Raw genomic sequence first — 20,996 nt, 5'->3', positions numbered from 1 at the left:
TATATTTCTTTTTTACTGTCTGGACACATTACTTCTATGTGATATTTTTCTTTCAGGTCACATTTTGCATCGTGAATATTGGACGAAAGGTCAAACAATGTGTTCATCAGATTCCTTCTGTTATGATGGAAGCATCCATTCAGCCTATCACACGGACTGTCCGCATCTACCCTGATTTCACATGGAATGATCAGGTAGAAGTGGAAAATATCTATATCTATATTAAACTAAAATGTCTGTACCTCAGATTTTACTACACCTCCCTACATCTTTCCTCAGAGAGCCTAGAGAACTTAACATTGCATCACTGGACACTATTTTAGTGGTTTCAAATCCATGAGAATTTTGCCATTTATTTTTGCCCTCTCTATTGACTCTCATTTTTGCTTACCAAAAATTCATTTTTAAATCATGATGTCTCTCAAAATACTGTTCTCTCCTTTTCTTAAACATTAGACTTGTATAGAAGGTATTCTATATTTTCTTTCTTGTCACCAGTTTCTTTTCTGCTGAGACCACTTCCTCAAGGATCTCTAATATCTGATTGACCAGTTGCCATAACCAGCAGATTTTTCAGTTATTTTTCTTCTCTGATTAGATAGCATTTTATACAGAGCTCTTCCATAGAATGTCCTTTCTTGATTCTTATCATGTATCTATTTCTACTTTTATTCCTCCTTTTCCTGCTTTAATACTTAGATGATCTTCAATATCTTATATGTGTTTACCAACATACTGGTAAACATACATGTAAAAACCTACTTTGTATCCTCTTATTCTATCAATAGTTTTTCAGATATATCTTTTGACTAGTTACTGTGTTAGAAATTGTACATACAAAAGGCAAATAGGACTCAGTCTTCAGTTTCAAAAAACTAACTGGGGAAGGCAAGTAAATCAGAAACTGTATATAACAATGCTTACATCAAGTAGTCTTATAAAATACTAGTTAAATGTATTTGGATACTTCCTATATTAGTTAACATTTGTACATCTTTAATGTAAAGGAATTTTGTTCAGCAGTGTGTTCTAAAATCACCCATCTATGTTTTAATTTAATTCCACATTGTCATTAAAGCATTCAGACCTTTAATTCCTAAAGCATTCCTAATTCCTATTTTTCTCACAGTATATGAGCACTAGTTGATAACACCAAATTACAGTTAATATTTTTATAAATATGAAATTTTATATAAAATATAAAATTATATTAAAGTATAAGCTCATATTTGAAATTTTTGATTGTTTTTAAAGGAATGGAAGTTTCATTATTTTTGCACATGATTTTCTACTATTGCTATTCATAATACATCCTAATTTAGTTTTATTAATTAATAGGCGAAAGTACTTGATTGTTTTTATAATTAACTCTCTTATAATGCTATTAGCTTCAAGAATGTAAAACCTAACTTGCCTCAGTCTGATTTACGTAAGGTAATATATCCTTTTGTACAATAAAAGGTCCACAGATCAGATGGGCCCTAAGGAGGGTCCAGTCTTGAGGTTAATAGTATTGTTCAAGGCCCAAGATCTTTCCACTTCTTTGCTCTGCTCACACTGTTCCCAAATGTTTTCCTGCTTCTCTTTCACTGTTAATGGAGTAAGGGGAACACATACCCACTTCCTCAGCCCACAACATAAACTGTAAGCCCTCTTCCCACAAATACATGCCCCCCCCCAGTCTAATTATGCCAAGTGTTTGTATGGACTTCTCCTTTACTATAGATATTGTCAGGAGAATGCCATGAGCTGATTGGCTTTATGTGAATCAAAATTATCCCAGGTGTTATGGTTTAAATGTGGTGTCCCCCAAAAACTCATGTGAGATAGTGCAAGAAGATTTGGAGGAGAAATGATTGGGATGTGATCTCCTTTTCATGAGTCCCTGAGGAAGAAGTGAATACTGAACAGTATTGGACTATATAAGGAAAAAAAGAGAGATTGGCTTATATAAACAAAATATGATATATGTGTCCAGTAGAATATTATTTGACAATAAAAGAAGCAAAGTACTGATGCAGTTTAAAACATGGATGAACTACAAAAATAGTATGGTAAGTTTAAAAAACCAGTCACAGAAGACCATATTTTATATCATTCCATTTAACAAAGTGTTTAGAATAGCCATGTCCATACTTCTAATGAATATAAGTACTCTCATGGAGGTGATAAAAATGTTCTAAAATTAGATTATGTTCATAGTTGTACAACTTTGTAAATATGTTAAAACCAGTGAACTGTATACTTTAAATGAGTGAACTTTGTTTTAAAAATTATATATCAAAAAAGTTGTTAGACTAATAGGTGCTGATATGTAAACATTACTGTTACTTGAGTTATGATTTTCATAGTACTAGGATAATTTTTCTTCTAGGTCCATGGGACAGTAGGAGAATCCTGGTAGATTTGGGTGGAAGATCCTACAAATGATCATATTTATCATCCAGAGTATTTTCTAGCTCTTAAAAAACAGGTGAATATAACCTTATTATTTAGCTATCATAAAAAAATATATAAACAATTTTTGTTTTTTACTATCTCTCTGATTTCAGAGTGCCATGAAAGTTTTGTTATGTTCTGTTTTCCTGTTTTGTTTCAAAGGAACACAGAGATTCAGTGTGACAATATTGATTATTCAGTCTGATCCTCGTTCAAGAAATTCATTTATAATCTTTACCATGGTTTAAGGCATGGCTTCTAGAGGCATGGAATATATAAAATAAGGGGGGTAAAAATAATTTCCTGCAAAATAATAAATTGTTTAGTGAAAAGATCATTCCTTGTAAAATTATCTGTAATGACTCAATTGTTGCTATATCTTTAACTCATGTTTTATTTGTAATTTCTCTTTTTATCAAAGAGAAAGCAAGCTTCTGATTGAAAATCTTGACTAGATAGCAATAGTATTTTATAGCAATATTTTGTTTTCATGCATTTATCTTCTTGATAACCATGTAACCTATATATTTTAAGAGATTTCAGATATTCCACTTAAAATACTGATCAGATTTAAAGAAAAATATTAAGTAAATAATAATATGGTATTTGAACTTATAGAAATCATGAAATAATTGCATGAATCATGTTTGGGAAATTCTGATAATGAATCAAACTGGTAACATGTCATAATGATAACATATATATAAATAATATAAAGTTAGTATAAATTTTTACCTTCTGTTATGTCAAATAATCCTCAGAAGGAAATCACCTACAAGTTACTGTAGTACCTGAATATCTGAGCTATTTAGAAATACAACATAGTTTATTTTTATTACATCTGGTATAGATACTATTAAGAATTGACTACTAAGAACTTTATTTATTTTAGACTTTATTTCACATTAGGTCATTAGTAAAGAAGCTCAACTACTGGTATTTGCAATCCCTATTTTTGAAACTTTGCCTTCCCAATACTATATCCGAGCAGTTTCTGATAGATGGTTAGGAGCAGAGGCTGTTTGTATTATCAACTTCGAACATCTGATTCTACCAGACAGGCATCAGCCCCATACAGGTAACAAATTGAACATTAATGTGTTGATGTGAATTATTGACTTCCCAAAATTGTTATTTTAATTAATGTTGAGAAGTATAAAGTTGTTTTATTCTGAATCAAAGTCCAACTTACTTGACAAAATTGTTTCTAAACTGTATGTTCAAAATTTTCAAAATCAAATATGTATATGTAGATAGTCAAATTGTGGACCTTTAATTTTTGTTTATTTAAGTTCCAAAAGCATTAAAGTAGGCTTAGTCAATTCTGATAATCACAGTAATGAGGAGAGTTACTATTTCTGTGTTACTGGACTTTCATCTGTACATATAATCATTATTTCTCCATATAGCCTTCCTTTTTCATTGCAATTGTCATTTATCATTTAATCTGTATTCTCTGTGAAAGTTTTGAGATATCTCTTTTTTCTTACATTTAGTCCAATTCACATAAACTTAATTCTAGTACAGGTTATCTTTTATCCAAAATGTTTAAAACCTGAAGTGTTTCAAATTTCACATTTTTTTTTTTAGATTTTGGAATGTTTGTGTATATATATATATATATATATATATATATATATATATATATATATATAACAAATTATTAAAAGGGATATATAGTAAGAGCATTCAGCAGGATTTTTTATTGTTGTAATGTATAAACTCTAGGTTTTCATAAAATGAACAAATGCCTTTCTATTTTGATTTATTAAAAAAGCAAAATTTCATGAATAAATCTTTGCAGTGATACTTTCAAGTACCCCTGAAATCTATTTCAAAAACATCTTGAAACTAGTATACCAATTTCATTTCTTGAGAATTCATAATTGATGAGTATTGATTTTCAGAGGTCCTTAATTTACTTTACAGACATAAATTAGGAGTCAAATTTTCTTTCCCATGTATATTTCAGACAAACTGCTTGACTTTTCAGAATAAAAATGTTATTCTGACTACTTTAAATAGCATACTATTTGACAGTCCTTTCAGAAGTGAAAGGAAACCTAAATATGACTTTATAATCTTTCATTTTGTCAAATGTACACCTTATTCATATTATTCATTGAGATAATTTTTATACTACATCTCAATTTCTCTTTGATATCTTGGCATAGCAAAACCAAAAAATTTTATCAAAATAGAATGATATTGAGACTGTATAATCTAGTAATCTACTTATTGCAGAGGGTCTTTCTGGTCTTATTTCATCAAATGTGTTTATGTGATATCTAGAATCTCATAAGTTCAAAATATGTGGACGTGATGATGTTTTAACTTAAAATATATGCTTCCAATATCATTGCTAGGTTTCTTTCTTTCATTAAAATACTTAATTCCACATACATTAGCATTATATGTTAATGCCAATTTAATAATTTTTTTCTTAAGCAACCAAATACATATCAACCTATTTATATAATTAGCTGATGTAGTATAAACATACCATCTAGGTAAAATCACTGTAATAGATCATCTTAATTTAACATTGTCAATAACTGTGCATTTGACATTGTACAATGTTTAATTTTTAGTCTTTTATTAAAAAATATGTTTGATTAACATTGCATGCCTTATCATGCAATGTCTTCCTCCTTCCTGGATTTCCAGAGCTACGGAAAATTTAAACAATCATAATCAGACATAGAGAGTATGAAGTTAGCTCTCAGCTATCGTTGTAATAGAATAGAGCAATGGGTGGGGAAAAGATAACTTCTTAAAGTCATCTTTTTATTTTGTTTTTTTTTTCCTTTAGGGACAAGGTACCCAGGATTGAACCCAAAGGGCACTTAACCACTGAAGCACATCCCCAGTCTTTTTATTATTATTATTTTGAGAGATAGGATATCACTAAATTGCTGAGGCTGTCTTTCAACTTGGGATCTTTCTGTCTCAGCCTCTGAGCTGCTGGAATTACAGGCCTGTGCCATCATGCCCAACTAAGTTAATTTTTATTTTAAGTATATTTTTTAGAAGAAAATTTACCATATTTTTCATTTTGCAACCATACTATAAAGGTCAGATCAAGGTGTCCTCTTAACTGATTTTTTATATCTTCTTTTTTAAACTTTGTAATAATTATCAAATTTCTTCAGCACCCAGTCCATATTATGAGAAGCAACCAAATCTAGTGTCTTTCAATACATAAATTTACTTTACAGACATAAATTTCCCCAATGATTAGTGAAAGTAAGAAGACCTGTACCCTTTAAGGAGAGTTTTTTTGTTTTGTTTTGTTTTGTTTTGTTTTACTCAGTCATGCTGTGTTCTGAAACTACTATCCTTGTTCCTTCCTGAATAAGGCTAAATTCATTTTTGTTTCCATTGGCCATACCAAAAGATCCCTCAGCTACTCAGGATTGGTCAGTGTGTAGCAGATCAAATCTCTTGTTAGTGACCTTTCCAATACTGCTGTTTACAAATGGTTTTCATTGATTTATTTTTGTACCATAACATACATACTTTCATGTACTTTTATTCAAGTTATTTCCCTTTTTGGAAGAGAAATATATAGTTGGTTTATAGGGGATTCTTCAATAAAAGTGTTCTATTTATCAGTTATGTTAAATGTAGTGACTGAATAAGATGTGTCACTGGTGTATAAGAACTTATATTAAATATGTTCTTCTCTAGAGATAATTAGGAAATGTTATTCTTTAAAATACAGTATTCAGTATTGTGCATGTTTTTTCAGTTTTTTTTTTCAGAAGTACCTCTTGGATCTTTTCAGAATTACTGGATCTTCAGCCTTTGCCAATTATGGCTTTGGGATGTAATGCATTTGAAGCCCTGTACAACTTCAGCCACTTTAACCCTGTGAAGACACAGATATTTCATACACTGTATCACACAGACTGTAGTGTCCTAGTTGGAGCACCCACTGGATCAAGAAAGACTGTTGCAGCTGAATTAGCTATTTTCAGAGTCTTCAACAAGTATCCCTCCTCAAAGGTATTTTGAACATATTGTGTGCTTATTATATTCAGTTAGAAAAGATAGTTAATGTCTCTAAACTAGCCAGGTCCAAATAACCTGACATACCCTGGTGAATAGCTTTGTTATACTCTCAGTGAATTTTCCAGGGGGCCAGATCAGTATTAGAATAATTTGTTGCAAAAAACTTGATATCAACTTTGGAGTCTTCTAGGTGAATTTCTCATGTATATAGTGCTCACACATCCTCATATCTATAATTCATGGGTACTTCTTTTATAAGATAATTAATTCTTAGCTGTACTTGTTAGGTATATAATGATTCATAATCATTCTTTGGATATGAATGAAATGCTAATACTTTAAAACACTTCAATTATACACAGGAAATATAGACATAATTTATGCTACCTTCCTCCAAATATTGATATTATCAATTAATGTCAAATAACACCAGAATCAAATAAGTATCGATTTTTAATTTTTTTTAAACATAATATTTAGTAAATTTTCCCCAATACTATTTTATTTTTAATAAAAATGATTTATATTTGAGGTGTTCAATATGATACTTAAATATACATATAAATTATAAAATAATTGCTAGAATCAAGATAGCTAGATATCCATCACTTCAGATAATCACATATTTTTGCAGTGGGAACATTTAGTATCTAGTTAGCAAATTTCAAGTCTATTAATACGATATTATTAAATACAGTCACCCTTCTGTACCTTAGATGTCTAGAACTTGTTTTAAATAAATGAAACGTTGTATCCTTTAAGCAATATCTCCTCATATCCCCCACTTTCACCCCCTCTTAACCATTATTTTAATCTGCTTCTATGAATTTGACTTTTTATTATTGCACCTGTTAGTGAAATTATTCAGTGCTTTGTTGTTTTCAGCTTATTTCTCTTAACACATGTATAGTATTGCAAATGGCAAGATTTTCTTCTTTTGTAAAGCTGAAAGATCTCCCACTGTGTTTCAGTTTCTTTTTTTCATCCATCTTGGGTCACTTAGACTGTTTCTTTATCTTGGCTTTTCTAATCAATGATGTAATAAACATAGAGTGTACATGTCTTTGGGATATTTATCTCATTTCTTTTGGATATGTGTTCAAAAGTAGAATTCCTATGATGATGATGATGTTTTCCATGTGTAATTTCTTAAGGCTGTCCATGTGCATTTTCCATAATGGCTTCCCCAACTACATTTCTACCAGCAGTGTGTAGCAGTTTCCTTTTCTCCACATCCTTGCCAATACTTTCATTGTTTTAATAATATTCATTCTAACAGATGTGAGGTGTTGACTCATTGTGATTTTTTAAAAAGTATTTATTTTTTAGTTGTTGTTGGATACAATACCTTTATTTTATTTATTTATTTTTATGTGGTGCTGAGGATGGAACCCAGGGCCTCTCACATGCTTGACGTGTGCTCTACCACTGAGCCACAACCCCAGCCCTCACTGGGATTTTGATCTGCATTTCCGCAATGATTGGTGAAAGTAAGCACCTTTTCATGTCTCTTAGCCATTCTGTATTTCAACAGAATGATATCTATTGGCCTCATTTGTCCCTCCACCTTTTTTTTCTATAATAGAATTTTTAGCCTTTTTGTTCTTGGGCTATATAATATAAGTTCCTTATAGGTTTTGGATATTAACACCTTACTAACATCTGCAAGTATTTTCTCCTATTACATATGTTATTTTTTAAATTCATTGATGGCTTCCTTTTCTGTGCAGAAGGTTTGTAGCTTTGGTGCACCCCTATTTGTTTATTTGCACCTTTTTTTCCTGTGTCCTTGGGAACATATTCAAAAACTCATTGCTAAGACCAGTGTCAAGATCTTTTCCCCTGTTTTCTTCTAGGAGTTTTATGGTTTCATATCTTACATCTAAGTTTTTAGTAAATTTTGAGATGATTTTTGCATATGGTGTAAGACAAGGTTCCAGTTTCATTCTGTTAAATGTAGATGTTCAGTTTTCTCAACACCATTTATTGAAGCCTATCCTTTTCCTTCTTGGTATTCTTGTCAGATTAGTGACAGGATGTATGTTTATTTCTAGACTCTATTCTGTTCTGTTAGTCTATGTGTATATGTTGGTGCCAGCACCATACTATCTTAATTATTGAAGCTTTGTACTATAATTTGTAGTCAAGAAGTAGAATGCCTCTAACTTTATTCTTTCTCAAGATTTCTTTGGTTTTTTGGTTCTTCATGGTTCCTTAATAATTTAGATTTTTTCTATCTCTAAGAAAAATGCTATTGGCATTTGTTAGGGATTACATTGAATCTGAAGATTGTTCTGAGTAGTTAGTTTCTTACTTTTTTCAGTTAAACATTTAATTTTATTTTATATGCTTATAAAACAGCATAATGTGTCTCAGATTATAATAAAGTCTACTTTACTGGAAAGTGGAAGGTGGAAAAGGAGACTGTGATCCAGAATGGGTAGACACTTTTTTATTCTTTATGATGGCAAGTTTCACAACTTCACTGGACCTTTATTCCTTGGTGAAATAGATGAACTATGATTGCACACACTTATTCTGGTTCTCATTGTTGAGGAATATTTTCTGTTGTTGTCAGTACTCCTTGAATAAATGTAGGAACAGGGCAAACTTAATTTAACTAAATAAAACTCCAAAGAGTTTTCCACAGTTTGTCAAAGAAAGAAAATCAGGTTTTTGTTTTACCCCCACTACCAATTTATTGTGTGACACAAGGGATATCACAACTTCTCTGGAACTTTTTCCTAAAAAAATTGTATTAAATCATTTCTAAAGTCCCCATCATTTCTGAAATTCTAGAATTCTTTGATTTCAGCTATAACCTTATGAAAAAGAAAGGGTTTTTTTCTTTTTTATCATTATTATTTTTTACATGACAGTAGAGTATATTTTGAAATATTATACATACATAGAATAAGTGTAACTTGTTACAATTAGGATACTGTTATTGTGGTTGTACATGATGTAGTGTTACACTGGTCATTCATTTTTATATGAGTATAGGAATGATATTCCATATTCATTCTACTGTCTTTCCTATTGCAGTCACCCCCTCCCTTTGCTTCATTTACCTTTGCCTAGTCCAGTGAATTTTGAAACCCCCCCACTTTGTTGTGACTTATCATCGACGTATCAGAAAGAACATTCTGCCTTTGGATTTTTGTCACTGACTTATTTAATTTAGCGTGATATTCTTTATTTCCATTTTCTTACAAGCAAATGCCATAATTTCATTCTTCTTTATGACTAAGTAATATTCCATTGTGTATATATACCACAATTTTTTCATCCATTCATCTCTTCAAGGGCACCTACGTTAGTATCATAGCTATTTTGAATTGAGCTGCTATAAACTTTGAAGTAGCTGTGTCACTGTAGTATGCTGATTTTAAGTCCTTTGGATATAAAGAAAGGAGTGGAATAACAGGGTCAAATGGTAGTTCCATTCCAAGTTTTCTTTTTTTAAATTATTTCTTACATACATGACAATAGTGGAGTGCAATACATTCATAATTTTTTGTATTACGATTCTTAATACACCTTTATACCACAATTTATCAAATCTCCGTATTTATAGTGTTGACTCTAGCTCAGCAGTTCCTTTGACACAGAATGTACAACCAGTCCAAGTTTTCTAAGGAATCTCCAGACTGCTTTCTGAGTGTTTGCACCAATTTGCACTCCCACCAACAATGTATAAATGAACCTCTGCCATTCTGACTGGGGTGAGATAGAATTTCAGTGTAGCTTTGATTTGTGTTTCTCTAATTGCTAGAAATGTTGAACATTTTTTCATATATTTTTTGACCATTCATATTTTTTCTTCTGAGTAGTGCCTGTTTAGTTCCTTAACCCATTTGTCAATTGGGTTATTTGTTTTTGTTGTTGTTGTTGTTATTTACTTATTTATTTGGTTAAGTTTGTTGATTTCTGTATATATCCTGGAGATCAATGCTCTGTCTGAGATGCTGGTGGCAAAGATTTTCTTCCATATTGTAGGCTCTCTGTTCACATTCTTGATTGTTTCCTTTGCTGTGAAGAAACTTTTTATTGATTTTTTATTGATTCTTTATTTCATTTCTTGTGCTTTAGGAATCTTATTGAGGAAGTCCTAAGCCAACATGGTGGAGCATTGTAATGCATTCTGCTGTCATATATTTAAAAAAATCAAAAGGAAAAGTTAATACTCTAGTTTGAGACATTTTTTAAACAAGTGCTATTTTAGTGAATAATGTATTTTATAAAATTGGAACAGCTAAAATATATGACTTATCTGCCAGACAGACTACTATAAAGATAAGGAGATAGAGTCAGTCCTTGTAGGCTCAGTCATATAAAGGTACATACTACCAGGATCCCCAGCTTGTTAACCTAGACCACCCCCATCCTTACCTCCTATTAGTTAACACACTTCTGAAGAGTAAAATGAACTTGCCCACTGAATTGAGAAGGCCCCCACCTTCCAGTGTCACCTAAGTTGTAGGATCGGATTTTGACCTTCTCTCCTGGCCTTCCTATAACTGCACACCTCTTTGATGGACCTATACTTTCCATCCCATGCATCTCCTTTGCCAATCTACTACTGCCCAGTGTAGAAATCAACAACAAAAAGATCAAAGAAAATTCCTGTTAGAAAGAATGGGTTGATTTAGGATGTTCATCTTATAATAGAGGAACTTTAAAATAGTCATTTGTCCATTAGTATCCACTCTGTAGCATAGTATATTAGGTACTAATATAGTAAGTAGAACATTTCATTTTACGCTCATAGATCACCTAAAAGGAAATATGATACCTTTTTTGTGGGGGGGATTGTTGTTGGAGAACTCAGGTTTATGATTCCGGCATACCCAGATGAGCTAGTGCTCTGAAATTCTGGGCCCCGAGCTGAGGTTATGTGGAACTTTTGTAGGAAATTTGATATCATTTCTTTTAACCATTACAACATTGGTGAGTTTGAATTACTGAACTGTGTGGCCAAGAATCTTGCACAGGAATTCTTCAATAAGTAGTACACAGATGCAGAATGAATGCAGTGAAATACCTCCAAGCGACATCACAAGTGACCTTCACCACAGGCAGCAGTTTCCTCAAAAAATGTAAGCTTACATTTCTAAGAGCTATATTAAAAAACAAACAAAGAAACAAAAACTAGCACTTAAACTATACTGTTACAGGGACCAGTAATTAAGTAACACTCTTACAAAGACCAAAACTGTAAATTAATGTAATGTAATGTAAACCAATGTTTCTTCTTCATTTCTCCCTCTGATGCCTGTCTGTATCATATAAGGCATCAACCTTTATAAAGCTGGATATTTAAGGTCTTCCTGATCAGAAGTCAGGACCATCTTTAGTTTTGTTGCTTTTAGGCATGACGTTACAAACTGGACCAGGCAGTTTAACATGTAAGGAGTGAATATAAGGCCTGCGAGTGTCATAGCAAGGGCTCTTGCCAGGGGCAAGAGCCAGGCTTCCTGGGGCCAGGTTCACCTCTTGAATTTTTCAAGTTTCCATTGTCATGGCAACGCCAGATCACCTTCACCCATGCTGACCGGTTCCAATTGGATTACAGATTTTATGGTTAGAAGGAAGCTTTTTTTTTTTTTAATCTCTCAAAGTTTCAGAATCTGGTCTCTGGCAGTTAACAGATAGTTTGCTAAAGAATGTGACATTCTGTCCACTTAGGCCAGGCAGGGCTGCAAGTATCTTGCTTCTTGGAAAAGAAAGCATGTGGAGGTGAAATATGATACCCTTCTATTAGTGAGGAGCTTAGGTTCAGTAGCTTAGGTTCAGAAGTATAACTCTTCCTGAGTTATAAATGAGACAGAATTAGGATACAAATCTGTGTGTGTGTGTGTGACATCAAAACTTGTGTTTTATCTTCTGTTTTGTACAGTAACTTAGGCAGAATTTATTATAATTCTTATAATTTTTTAATCTATATTCTTTTGTTTGTTAGTTTGTTACTGAGGATTGAACCCAGGGATGCTTAACCACTGAGCCATATACCCAGCCCTTTTTATTTTTTAAGACAGGGTCTTGCCAAGATGCTTAGGACCTTAATTACATTACTGAGGCTGGCTTTGAACTTAAAATCCTCCTGCCCCAGCCTCCTGAGCCACTCTGATTATAAGCATGTACCATGGGCTTTCCAGTGTTCTTTAGTAAAACAGGTATTTTTTGAGTGTTCTTTGCTAGGGCTGGAGTTATAGAAAATAATCCCAGATTCTTGCTATCAAAGAACCTATAGTTCAAAGGACAAATGTGTAAACAAAAAGTCATGCTATAATAATGATGGCATTCCTCAAAAGCAGCAAAGGCATAGAGAAAGGACTAAATCCATCTGAAAGAATCAGTGAAGGGCTGGGGATGTGGCTCAAGCGGTAGCGTGCTCGCCTGGCATGCATGCAGCCTGGGTTAGATCCTCAGCATCACATGCAAACAAAGATGTTGTGTCCACCGAAAACTAAAAAAATTAAATAAATAAATATTAAAGATTCTCTCTCTCTTAAAAAAAAAGAATCAGTGATGTTTCAGTAGTGTTTAAGCTAGACCCAAAGAATGAATAGGAATTTCTCAGGTGAACAAACGGAATGATATTTGTTTTACAAAATAAATAAATAAAAGCAAGGGTAAATGTGAAAAAATACCAGTAATTTTCTAGTGCTCTATGTGAGGGGATGGCCAGAGAGAAAAGTAAGGACCAGATAAATCAAGGACCAAATAGATAGTGGGGTGTTGACCATCTGTAATGCAGAGAGACATGTTAGTTTTGTTCTCCTTACCAAATGATGGCATTGAAGAAATTTAAGCAGGAGAATGACATGACCAGTTTTACCCCTTTACAAATTCAATTTGAAAAAAATATAAAGTACAAATTAAAGAAAACTTATGAGATTGAGAATAAAGGAAATTTATATAATGTTTCAGCAGAGACAGGAGCATCAGTATCAAGTAGTGGGGAGGAGACAACAGGAGCACCAGGGCGGGGTGATCAGAGAGAAAAGGGGAATAATATTCGGTTCACCACACAAGCCTCAAAACCTTTTATCATCCCGGATTCTTGATCTACCCACCTGCCTTTTCTGTAAACTAATAAAAGATAATAGTTTTTCAATTCGTGATATGGCCGTTCATTTACTCCACATGATAAGCACTTATTTTGCTTTTTTTTTTTTTTTTTTTTTTTTACATTTTCACATCTGGATCATAAAATAAAAAATTCTGGGGAAGACTCATAAATTTTATGCAATCTTTCAACTTTATCGTCAAAACTTCAAAGTTAAGAACATATGGTTCATTCATCCAGCTGTCTTAGTATGTGAATTTTTGGTCTGGAATTTATTTCCAGTCAAGTTGTAATGTAAAATCACACATAAAATTGCCATACTTACTCCACATTACAAGTTATGATATTGAATTAGGTATAATTTTTCATTTTTCTTTTCCTTTTCCCTTAGCAAGTCTTAAAAGTTACAACTAGTGAACTACTTTTTTCTGTATGTAGCATATATTCATCATAACCTGCTTGTTTCCTATACTTCACAGAAAAAGTGCATTTTTCTTCTTTGTAAAAAAAATATAAATATGTCTTCTCTGGATTCATAAATATGTACATTCATATGTGTACACACAGTCATACATGAACATAAAGACACATATATTTATTTATTTATTTTAAAGAGAGAGTGAGAGAGGAGAGAGAGAGAGAGAGAGAGAGAGAGAGAGAGAGAGAGAGAGAGAATTTTTAATATTTATTTTTTAGTTCTTGGCGGACACAACATCTTTGTTGGTATGTGGTGCTGAGGATCGAACCCGGGCCGCACACATGCCAGGCGAGCGCACTACCACTTGAGCCACATCTCCAGCCCAAGACACATATATTTATTACACCAACATTCAGGCTTTATGATGTATAACTAGCAGGTTAGCAGGTACTAAAAATCATTTTGACCATCCTTTAACACTAATTAGGGTATGCAAAAACTTTATTCTATTTCCCTGTAATGTATATAAAGAGATCATAGGTTAGTTTAACCAAATTTATTAAAATAGTTTACTTTTTGTAAATTAGAAAACACAGAATTGGAAATTTGCAACTTAGAAGAATGTGTTTCTGTCAAAATTCTTAGAAGTACAGGAAATTGATTTTACTAGAACAGCTTAAAATTATTTCAAAATTAATAGATTTTTGTTCAATATTTTTTAAATATTTTGCTGTCAGTGAGATATTTACCATTAAAGTATCATTGTAATGCTTTGCTAGGTACATCCAAAAATAAGAGAGTGGAGTCTTAAAACTGTATGAAATAACTGCCTAAGATCATAATATTAACTTATGTGTCTTTAAGACAGCATTCTCCAGAACCTAATTTAATTGAAATGGCTTTGCCTGTGTAAACTTCTAAGACTTCACTGTTTAAACTAATAAGATTTCACTGTTTAGTTTTGCCTTAAGCAAATGCAGCATTTTGTTTGTTCATAAAACTTTGGATTAAATGTATAGACTGATATGAATAGCTCTCCATCATTCCACATGTACCACTGGCAATTGCCCCTTTGCCTAGGATGTGGTGTATTATTGTCATTGAGAACAAGACTCTATTCTTAACTTGCTCTTTGGGTAAAATGAGTATTTCACAAGAAAACCTTCTCTCTCCTTACCATCATAAATAGTTTTCAAATTTAAAAGACTCTGTGAAGGGCCTGGGGTTGTAGCTTAGTGGTGGAGCACTTACCGAGCATGCATAAGGCACTGGGTTCAATGCTCAGCACTGTGTATAAATAAATAAATAAAAAGGTTTATCAACAACTAAAAAGAATTGTTTTAAAAAAGAAGAAATGCAACTACTAGTATTCTTGATATAGTGAATTATTAAGTATTTGTTTTCAAAGTACAATGAGTTTTTACTCTTAAAATTAGCTTAGGGTTTGACTTTTTGTAGGATGTTACAGGAAATTCATTTTGCTCTCCTCATCCAACTGTAGTTTATTCTGTTTTTATTTGGATGAATAGTAATTTAGTGATAAAATGATTGATTTTTTTGTTTTTGTTTGTTTTGTTAAAGGTAATGTAAGATTTCCAATGGGAGAGGGTGACATGTGCTCTTTGCCTATTCAGGCAATGGTGGATGTGGCTGCAAACCAAGGTTGGCTGGTGACTGCCCTGAATACCACCAATCTCGTTCAGATGTTGATCCAGGGCCGGTGGTTAAAAGATTCTTCTCTTCTTAGCTACCAAACATAGAACAGCACCATCTTCACCTTTTCAGGTAATTGTCTTAATTTGCAATGTAATTTTTTAAAAGTTTTTAATGGATTTTTTGGGGGGAGGAGTGGGTATTTTGGGGAATCAGACCCAGGGCTTCATGCATGCTAGGCTGTACCACTGAGCTATACCCCCAGATTCCCCAAAATTCCCATATTAAAATACATATAGACACTGGAATTTCATGTGGTGCCTACAATATTGATTCTTTGGAGTAAAAATGCCCCTTTCCCAGAAGGAGACCTGCCCTCAGTACCAAGATGAACCACAATTCATTTTAACCTTCTCCTACCTAAATTGTGTGTTCTCCCTTTACAATATTAAATGTTTCTATTTTAACTGCATTTATTTCTATACATTATCAGCTTTATTTAAGAAAACATTATTAAGTGCTTTGTGACCTAAAACCAAGATAAATTGGCAGCTTCTGTTAAGTAGAAGAGACTGAGGGATCTGAAATCCATTGTCCAAAGTAAACCATGGGGAGCTTGGGTTACGACTTAGTGGTAGGGCTCACCTAGCGCATGCAAGGTGCTGGGTTCAAGCCTCAGAACTACAGAAAAATAAATAAATAAAATAAAGATATGTGTCCTATGACAACTAAAAGAAAATTTTTTTAAAAAAAATAGTAAATTATGGATCTGAAATGTCCAAAACTAGATAGTCAGGTGTAGTGGGAGTTCAAGATATAATCTGTACTGAGTTTATAATAGTATCAAATAATTTAACACTTAGGTCTCACATACATGGCTGCAAATGTTTCAACAAGGAAAAGAACATTACAAGCTAGTTCACTATGTAACTTATAAGGAAAGTTAAATCTAAACAATTTTTGGAAGGCCAAAAACCAAATGAACAATGCCAGATACTTGGCTTTCTAGCCTTTTAAGTCTTAAGCAGTTTTACCCTAAATGTGTCAAAGTGAATGTTCAGGATTTATAACATGATTATATTGATTTGTATTTACACATATTAAAGAAACTTTTAAAGCATGTCTCTTTATCTTTCCAAGTAAAACTTTTTTTTTGAACAAGACTTGTTATAATTAGTTCAGGGAGAATTCACAAGTAAACTTATTTAATTTATTTGCATAAATTTCCATTCTGTTATCTTTAAAACCAAATGCAAATTGGCTCTGTCTGATATGATGATGGTTGTTTGGCTCAAAAGTTCTTCAATTTGCAGAGCAATCTGGTGTTGGCTTTGCAGTGAGGCGATCCCAGGTAACATACAATCCTGAATTATTCCAGAAATTAGTATGTTTAAAGCATCAATTTAAGTGCTAATTGCAGTAGTAATGAGAAAAAGCAGTACGACTGTGAGATTTGCATCTCCTACCCCATCAGTATGCCTGGAACAGTTGCTGACTGGCAGAGGATTTGGCTGCTAATTAAATAATTGTATGCATGGCAGTGCTCTTGGCTGATTCAATAGATGAAGATTAATCCTCAGATAGATATGTTTGGCTGGTATTGAAATATCTTAGCAGTTTCTTTTAAAAAGCTCATGTTTTATATACATAAATATACATATATACCAAATAAATATATGTGTACACATTATAAGTTAAAACATAATAATAAGTCCTACAAAAAGATGTCATATGTAAATATAAGCCAGTTAGACATTTGGAAGCTTTGTAAAGAAAAATATCAGTGAGTTGCTAATATCAGAAAACCTCATATTGGTGACTAATTTAATGGTATGAGTACAAAAGCATATGAAGTCCTGCTTTGTGTGGTAAATATTACTTGCTTTGTTTCACAAAATTAAATGTTTTGCAGAAATTGTATATTTAAGTGTTCCCTCGACCACTTTTCTGTGTCGGCCAATATTAGAATATTAATTGGTGCAGCTTCTGAACTCAGTGACTTTTGGTTCTAGTAGGAGATACACCATCATTTGTACTTGAAGTACATTTTGTAGCCTGACAATTTCAATTTCAGAAGTCTAGTTGTAGGCATAATTTCAAATTCACAAGACAAGTTACAGGATTGGAGTTGAATTGAAATTTTGCATTGGATCTATTTTTTATCTTTATTTTTTTTTTAATTCCTAAGTGATAGTTTGGTTCATCAGGGCTACTGCATTTGATTACATATACCAGCAACACTAAAGTCTTAGCAAACAGAAAATTAAAGTTTATAAGGAAATCCATATCATATATAAAAGAACTAAAAGGAAAACTAAAATTAAACTTGTTGTGTAACTTTAAAATGACCTTAGAAGGTAACAACTGATAAAACAGATATTAAGAAGTTGTCTTGGGCTGAGGTTGTGGCTCAGCAGTGGAGCGTTCGCCTAGCATGTGCGAAGCCCTGGGTTCGATCCTCAGTACCCCATAAAAATAAATAAAGATATTGAGTCCAACTACAATTAAAAAATAAATAAATGTTAAAAAAGAAGTTATCTTGACCAATAGTTACATTACCACATAATTGTAAATGTTAAAAAAAGGTTACAGTTACCTAGTCCTAAAGTTAATTGGGTTATATACTTTCTGTGGATATAAGATTCACTCCTTCATTTGTTCTTTCAGCATTGTTAAGCATGTACTATTGGAATACTGATTACTCAAAAATATCTTTTAATTTAAAAGACAAGAATAAAGTTGGTAAAATATTTCTACTCTTTTAATATGTGTGATTTTAACTGGTACTTTCAGCATGATAACGCCAAAAAAACCTATTTGTTTCTACAAGGAACCCTAGTCTTACAGGATTCCCTGTGTTATATAACAAGTGTCAATGGATTATACTGACATCAACAATTGCATCACAGATTTATTTTCAGATTTCCTTTATATCGCTAAGTAATGTTTTCTACCTTAAAAGTCACATAAACGTTAAAATAGATGCTTATCTTTAAAAAAATAGCAATAAACACTTTTAATCCCTCTTTTTTTAGTATAGTCAATAACCACTCAATATGAAGAGGCATTTATAATAAGTTAAAAGTTTAGATAATAATTTTTTGGTTTATAAAAAAAACTTAAAGAGGATTTTAAAAAGCACTGTTCTGCATATATTCACCTATGTACAAGTGCAAGAAAAACTAGGGAAACCTGAATAATCAGTGGATTGTGTCAATGTCAGTATCCTGGTATTGAAAAATGCCACCATTGCATGACACTGGGTAAACGATGCAAAAAGATGTCCATTATTTCTTTCAATTGCATTTAATTCAGAATTAATCTCAAAATTAAAAGTTTGATTTTTTTCTAAAATTACACTATTTCTTAGTTGATTACTCCATGTGACAGTTTTTGTTGTTTTCCGTTTTTTCTTTTTAGGCATGGAATTTTTTATCTCATTTGCCAGTGATAGATGTTGGCAAAAGTGTTAAAGGCTCATGGGATGACTTAGCTGAAGGACACAATGAACTCTGTCTCAACTCTGACTACAGACAAACGAGATGACAACAAATGGATCAGATTGCATGCTGTTCAGGAGTATGTGCTCCAAGTCAGCTTGCAGAGAGTCCACTTTGCGTTCCACAAGGTATAGTATTTGGTCTCCATTCTCAAATATTTGGCACCAACTACCAGCATGAGCCACCACACATATCTTTTCTATTACTAATGTGTCCGTGTCATTCATGAATCCTGCTTTCTCAACTGGCCTTAACCAGCAAGAGTCAGTCTTTGACAGTAGTCAGTCAGTTCTCATGTGTCATTTTTCAACCCCAGAATATCCACCTTACATAATTATATATTGCCTGGAGTACTATTCTCAAAGTGTGCTTTACACACTCAGTCTAGCAGAATTTCCTGGAGTGCCTTTATAGTGTAGATTCTTGGCCCCACTCCTGAATGACTGAATCAGAATCTCAGGGTCTGAGGGAATCGCAAAATTGAAGCTCTTTTTGGTGCCCCACTTGATCCTTTTTTGTTTTGGTTTGTTTTTTTCTCGTACCTAGGATTGAATCCAGTGGCCTCACACATACTAGGTAATGCTCTACCGTCCTCAGTCCCCCCATGTACACATGATTTTTAAGGACATTAAAGTTTGAGAAGTACCGCACTAGAGGAACTTTGGTATAGGAACCACATTAGGCCAGATGCAGATGAAATTGAAGCTTTCCTTCTTAGCTCTATTGAATTTGAATAAGAAGCTAAGCTTTTCTGAGACTCAGTTGCCACATCTAGCTGCTTCCTTCATTATAATGCACATGAGAGAGCTTTGTCAATTTCATACAGACCAAAAATGTACAGTAGTTTTATTTTAAATTACTATGCTCTTTTCTTTAGCCTCTGACACCAAAATTAATTATTTAGTCCTCTAATAATATTAGTACACATAGCGTGAGCTGATTGTTTTTTAGTACCATAGTAATTGAAATAAGAAAGAATTTGTCCTTTTTTTTTCTTTTTATTCTAGTGGATTCAGGGTTTTTAATATCTAGAGTAACCCTCTGCGATGAGTAAGCCCCTCTGTTTTCATAGAATAGTCATGTGTATTGTTACAATGTCCTTTCAGTACAAGTCTCACTTCATTTCATTTCTAATACTAAATATCAGCCAATATGAACATGAACTGATAGGCCTCTAGCATTTCAGAGCTTCAATATTAGCATTTCTAGATGACTTACTAAATTCCAGCTTCCAAAAAAATAATAATAATCATAAACTAATCATAGAAATAGTTATAAAAATCATAATAATAAAGATAAAATCATGGAGCAAAGGTAGATTTCTTTTTTTTAACCTTCAAAATCTACTTTAAAATTAGATTTAATCATGTTCAAAAAAATTGTAGATTTTATTCCTAACTGCTATGGAACTTTATTACTCTCTGGCTCTGTTTTAAAATTCTATAACTGAAGCATCTCCCCTTGGAATACAGAGTGAAATCTCAATAGGAACATGTCATTATTAATATGTTTTATGCCATAAAGTCATTGTCTTAAAGACACATTACAATAACCTTGTTTTTGTAAAAGTTGGTCCAAGATAAAGACTCCAGATTCTGTCATTACATTAGTACTAGTCTTTTGTTTTTAATTTTTTTAAAAAATATATTTTTAGGTATAGTTGGACACAATGCCTTTATTTTATTTACTTATTTTTATGTGGTACTGAGGATCAAACCCAGGGCCTTGCACGAGCTAGGCAAGTGCTCTACCACTGAGCTACAACCCCAGCTCCAACTTTGGTGCTAGTGTTAAATTGTGGTGATTCCTGTGTGTTACAAATTGCATGACTTATCATTCCTCACTCCTCAGAGAAAGGAACTTTTGATATACTATGTGCTTTTTTATGTGTATTTTATTC

The 20,996-nt window shown here is 32.6% G+C and overlaps 1 pseudogene; it reads left to right on the top strand.

Moving 5' to 3' along the window:
• Positions 1-20,996, top strand: part of LOC144252192 (activating signal cointegrator 1 complex subunit 3-like) — a 41,786-nt pseudogene that overhangs the window by 19,735 nt on the left and 1,055 nt on the right.

The sequence above is a fragment of the Urocitellus parryii genome, unplaced genomic scaffold, assembly GCF_045843805.1.
Source record: "Urocitellus parryii isolate mUroPar1 unplaced genomic scaffold, mUroPar1.hap1 Scaffold_37, whole genome shotgun sequence".
In the NCBI taxonomy this organism is placed as follows: domain Eukaryota; kingdom Metazoa; phylum Chordata; class Mammalia; order Rodentia; family Sciuridae; genus Urocitellus; species Urocitellus parryii.
The sequence above is the reverse complement of the archived record's forward strand: the minus strand, read 5'-3'. Positions and strand labels throughout refer to the sequence as shown.